Genomic DNA, 6,111 nt, shown 5'->3' on the forward strand with positions numbered 1-6,111 from the left:
AGAAGCAATAAGAAACAAATGAGCCTAACTGTCTCTCAGGTTGATGGCTTAACCATAGGAGAGGAGTTATTTTAGGTGAATTTAAAAACACAGTAATTTGATTATAGAACTCTGGTAGATTATACCCTACTAAACTCTTGGGAGGTTGTTTTTCTGTAATTATATGGTGAATAAAAATTTTAGTACTGTTACCTTGAAACTCTCACAATCCAAAAGGCAGGAAGAAAAAAAAAGAAAGAATGAAGAACAGATGGAACAAGTATGAAATGAATGGCAAGGTGATGGATTTGACTCAAACCATATCAATAATCACACTATATATAAATGGTATAAATACTCCAATTAAAAGAAAAATATTGTCAAACTGGATAAAAACACAAGATCCAACTAAATGCTGCCAAGAAGAAATGCACTTTTTTTCCCATTTTAATCACTTTTTAATTTTCCAGTTACAGTTGACATACAATATTATATTAGTTTCATGTGTATACCCCAACGATTAGACATTATATAATACTAAGTGATCATCCTGATAAAACTAGGAACCATCTGACACCATAAATAGTTATTAGAATATTACTGACTATATTTTCTATGCTATATTTTGCATCCCCATGACTATTGTGTAACTACCAATTTGTACTTCTTCACTTTTTTCACCCATCCCCCTAACCTCCCTCCCATCTGGAACCCGCCAAAATGTACACTGTATCTATGAGTCTGTTTCTGTTCTGCTTGTTCATTTATTTTGATTTTTAGATTTAATTTTTGATAGATATGTATTTTTTGGCCATTTTGTTGTTCATATTTTTATCTTTTTTTCCTTCTTCTTCTTCTTAAAGAGGAGCCCTTAGAATCTTAAAAGCAAGAAACGCACTTTAACTATAAGAACACAAATAGGTTAGAAGTAAAAGGATAGAAAAAGATATATCATGTTAGTACTCATGAAAAAGAGCTGGAGTAGCCACATTAACTATCAAACAAAGCAGATGTCCAGAGCAAAGAATATTACTGGGATAAGGGATACCATTTCAAAATAATTAAAGAGGCCAATCCACCATTAGGACATATAATCTAAAACATTTTATGTACCTAGTAACAGAGCTTCAAAATATATGAAGCAGAAACTATAAGGAGTAAGAGAAATCCAACAAATACAAAGAGAATCAGTAAAAGTACAAAACACAATCAACCTCCCTGAACTAGCTGACACTTACATTCTAACAATAGCAGTTATTTCACATGTAAACCAAACATTTCCTAAAATAGACCACAAATTCTCATTCATAAAACAAATCTTAATAAATTTAAAAGAATTCAAGTCATACAAAGTATATTCTCTGACTATAATGAAAGGAGAAATCGGGAACAGAAGGATCTCTGAAAGACCTTTAAAATATCTGAAAACTAAATAACATATTTCTAATAACCTGTAAGTCAAAGAAGAAATCAAAAGGTGGCCCAGAGGGAGGAGGCGGCTACCGATGATGCCTGGGAAATTCCTCTGGGGGGACATTATGGAGCTGGAAGCACCCTTGGAGGAGACTGAGAGCCAAAAGGAGAGGCAAAAGAGCTTTATGGATATCGGAATTTCGGATAAGGGATTATGGACCTGTACTTCCCTTATAGGGTTATTATGAACATTTAAACAAGATAAGCCGAAAACACATTACACAAATCTTCAGCGATAGAAGGAAGTCAAGGCACCATTATGACTCAGATGAGAAATCAGAAACAAGAGAAAATGGTGTTTCGGATGACCTGGATGCTCCCAAGTCCAAAAAAGCTAAAATGAAAGAGAAGCTAAATGGAGACACTGAAGAAGGATATAATAGACTTTCAAATGAATTTTCTAAATCTCATAAATCAAGAAGAAAAGATCTGTCGAATGGAGATATTGATGAATATGAAAAAAAGTCAAAGCGAATATCTTCCTTTGATAGTTCCACACATAAATGAAGTGATAATAAACCAGAGGAGACCCTAACACATGAACAGAAAGAAGGAGCCTTCTCCAATTTTCCTATTTCTGAAGACTATAAAGCTTCTGAATGGTACTTGTTTTGGCTCCTACAAGGAAATTGGCAAATCAAGTAGCCAAAGACTTCAAAGATATAACTAGGAAACTCAGCGTAGCATGTTTTTATGGTGAAACATCATATCAAAGCCAAATTAATCATATTCGAAATGGTATTGACATCTTGGTTGGGACCCCTGGTCGTATCAAAGAGCATCTGCAGAGTGGCCGATTAGATCTTTCTAAACTGTGCCATGTTGTCCTTGATGAAGTGGATCAAATGTTAGATTTGGGTTTTGCTAAGCAAGTTGAAGATATCATCCACGAGTCCTAAAAAACTGATTCTGAAGACAATCCTCAAACTTTACTTTTTTCTGCAACTTGCCCACAGTGGGTATATAAAGTTGCAAAAAAATACATGAAATCCAGATATGAACAGGTTGACCTTGTTGGAAAAATGACTCAAAAGGCTGCAACTATGTGGAATCTTCATCCCTACATTTAAAGCAATCTACTGCCCTTGCCAGTGAGGCTCAGTGGATTAAGTGCCGGCCTGCGAACTAGAAGGTCACTGGTTCGAATTCCAGTCAGGGCACATGCCTGGATTGCAAGCCAGGTCTCCAGTTGGGAATGTGCGAGAGGCAAACCAATTGATGTTTCTCTTCCTCTCTTCCTCCCTCCCTTCCCTTACTTCTAAAAATAAATAATCTTTAAAAAAAATAAAGCAATCAAATCTACTTATCATTTCATCTTCACGTAATTTAATATATTTTTAAAAGGATTTTTTTAAAAAACCCACAAAGTTATTATCACAGTAGAAGAAAACAATAGTTCTTTAATATCATTAAATATCCAGTGTCCACATTACCCTGCTATGTCTTTTTTCTTTTTTTTAAGTAGTTTCAATCTGAATCCAATAAGATCCTTACATTGTACTAATTTGTTATGTCTTAAATCTTTCATAATCTGTAGAATTCTCTGTCCCTTTATTTCCCTTGCAATATTTTGTTGAAAAGAATTGGTCAGCCCTGGCTGGTGTGGCTCGGTGGATTGAGTGCCGGCCTGCAAACCAAAGGGTTGCCGGTTCGATTCCCAGTCAGTGCACATGCCTGGGTTGTGGGCCAGGTCCCCAGTTGGGGGCATGCGAGAGGCATCCACACATTGATGTTTCTTTCCCTCTCTTTCTCCTTCCCTCTCCCTCTAAAAATAAATAAATAAAACCTTTTAAAAAAGAGAAACTGTAAAATGTTACAGCTACTTATGAAAATAAAATTCTTAAAAAACTAAAAAAAAAAAATTCATTGGTTGCCTTACAAAGTTTCCCACAGTCTCAATTTTACTGATTTACAACCCTGTGGTGTTCTTTAACATGATCCTCTGCCTTCATTTCCTGTGAGTTAAGGTTAGATTAATGGTTAGGCTTGATGAGATACAGGTTTGTTTCTTTTTTTTTGAGAGTGGGGGAAGCAAGACTTTGTTGTAGATGGTAAAAATGATTTCTTCTGTGTGCTTTTCTCTGTTTTCCAGGTGTTCAGTAATTTATATGTTACATTTTTAAGACAGTTTTGAGATATATGTTAAAATGCACATATTTAAAATGTACAGACAGTATAAGTTCTTTAACCATGAACGTTTCAAACAACAAAAAGTTGAATTTCACAGTGAACACCAGCTGGAGTCTGTCATTAACATTTTACTATATTTGCTTTGTTACCTAGCTACTCATCCCTATATCCATTTTATTTTTTGATGCATTTTGAATTGCAGAAATCAGCGTACTTTTAACATACATTGTTTTTAACTAGAGTTCAATATTTAGTTTTTTTATTGAGGTAAAATTCTAATAATTTAAACTTGTGAAATGTACAATTCAGTATCATTTAGTACACTTAACAGTGTTGTACAACCATCTCTTCTATTCCCTAAACACTTCATCATCCCAAAAGGAAACCCATAACCATTTAATAGTTGCTCTCTCCTTCCCTAGCAACTGCCAAGCTGCTCTTTGTCTCTGTGGATTTACCTGTTCAGATATTTCATAGAAATGTAATCATAATATATGTGACTTTTTTGTTTAGCTTCTGTCACTTAGCATGATGCTTTTGAGGTTTATCCTTATAGTATTTACAGTTGTTAAAAGATAAGATTTACATACAAAAAATGCAAAATTTTAAATGTACACTCACTTAGTTTGACCAGTTCCTACATGTCTGTAACCCAAACCCCTATCAAAATAAAGAATATTACCATTATCCCAGAAAGTTCCCTCATGCTTCTGCCTACTCAATTCCTCATACTTAGGCAACCACTGTTCTGATTTTTTTCTACCACAGATTAGTTTTTCCTGTTTTACAACATAATATAAATGGAATCATACTATGTATACTCTTTTCTGTAAGACTTCATTCACCCAGTATATGTTTTGAGACTCATTGTAATGTTGCATGTGTCAATAATTGGTTTCTCTTTCTCTTAGTTGGTTCCTATTTGTTACTCAGTAGTATTCCATTGTATAAATATACTATTTGTTTATCCTTTCACCTATTGAGAGCCATTTGTATATTGTGTTTAAATGGGATTGGGCAGAATCATTATTATAATGTCTCCCAGGAAGGCCAATTCTTGAATAGTTAGAAAAAAATGTACAAGAGAAATCATTCTGACTAATTTTAATGAAAAAGATATTTGACATTTTTTTCCTTAAAGAAAAAATAAAGAAATCAAAAGGCAAATTAGAAGAGATTTTGAATTGAAGGTAGAATAAATGAAATAAAATTGACAAGTGATAATTTTTAGCAAGGGATATATAATGGTTCATTATACTTTTGTGTACATTTGAAATTTTTAAAATGTTAAAAAGAAAACAGAATGCTATGTCAGAAATAACGTAACATTATCTCCTTTTAAAATTTATGAATCTCAAATCCTTTCTTCCTCAATTTAACCACTACTGGGAAGCATCTATCACAATTATAGGCACATTTTCCTTGCTCCCAGCCTACAGAAAACTGCCTTGCCCTCATTATTTGAAAAGACTTAACTAGGAAATTTCAAAAAGAAAGCAAAGATTCCTATGTCCAGAAACCAATAAAGACAGTTCAGGAAACAAAGAGGAAACATCTACTCACCTTGGACTTTGCTTTTGAATGCATAACAGCCATTTTTTCTCCTCTGGGCTCTACTGTCAGGAAAGGAAAATGGAATTATTAGACTTTTCTTATGGTATATTCTAAATTTAGAACACACCCTCTTCTCTCACCCCTCAATCTACCCCTCATTTAACATAGAGGGAGGTCAGAAGGAGACAAGAACAGTTCTCCACTTTTTGTATCAGAAAGAAAATCACAGCTGTCTTGAGCTGGAATTTACTTCTGAATTCAAAGTCGCCCACTGGAGACATACTCCTACAGGGGCGTGTTAGAGGTTAAGTGTGGTACAGTGGCTGAAAGCATTCCCACTCCTGAATCCCTATTACATTTACAAGTGGTGTTTCTTGAAGGTGCTATCAACTCTAAAATTCTTGTCTCAAAATCAGATCTGTGGCTTAGAAAACAACTCACAGTATTCTTCATTCATGGGTTCAAATTTCTGACTTCCTGTTTCTTCTTGCATCCAACACCCTTGAGAGGGTACCAGAAAGCAGAAGAGAACCTCCAACTACAACCCCAGGATGAACTCAGTAAGGATGGATGCAGAAATAAATCAATCAATACAGGCCTTGGGTGAATGGGAGAAAGAGGAAGGGTAGTCACTGTGGCCAGAAGAGAAGGACGTAAAGTCCTCAGCAGAGGATAAAGCCAGGTTGAACTCATGATCCATGGGCAGATGCTATCCCAGAATGAACCACAGAAATACCAAAACACAATTTCACCTCTATACTAAATTCTGGTATGGGCACAGACTATAAAATGTGCAAATGACTACACAATAACATTTCCACAGTCACACCGCCAGAGTCACATTCATCACGTTAATGCTACATTGTCAGACCACCTTAAACAAAATCCAATCATACACAGAGCACACACACACAAGGCCATTCAAGCACATCCAAGCACCCTGTCAGGAGCACACAATGGCCAAAAACACCTTTT

General features: G+C 35.1%; 1 protein-coding gene across 3 annotated transcripts in view; it reads right to left on the reverse strand.

Annotated features, from left to right (window-relative positions):
• Nucleotides 1-6,111, reverse strand: part of LOC149994588 (uncharacterized) — a 90,270-nt gene that overhangs the window by 83,543 nt on the left and 616 nt on the right. For 2 of the 3 annotated variants that reach the window (XM_090260664.1, XM_090260662.1), the window contains exon 2: nt 5,146-5,198. The gene's annotated coding sequence lies outside the window, so the exon portion shown is untranslated. The remainder of the gene's footprint in view (nt 1-5,145; nt 5,199-6,111) is intronic. The other variant, XM_090260663.1, reaches the window with a different exon arrangement.

This window comes from Furipterus horrens, unplaced genomic scaffold, assembly GCF_987537825.1.
Source record: "Furipterus horrens unplaced genomic scaffold, mFurHor1.1.pri manual_scaffold_13, whole genome shotgun sequence".
Taxonomy (NCBI): Eukaryota; Metazoa; Chordata; class Mammalia; order Chiroptera; family Furipteridae; genus Furipterus; species Furipterus horrens.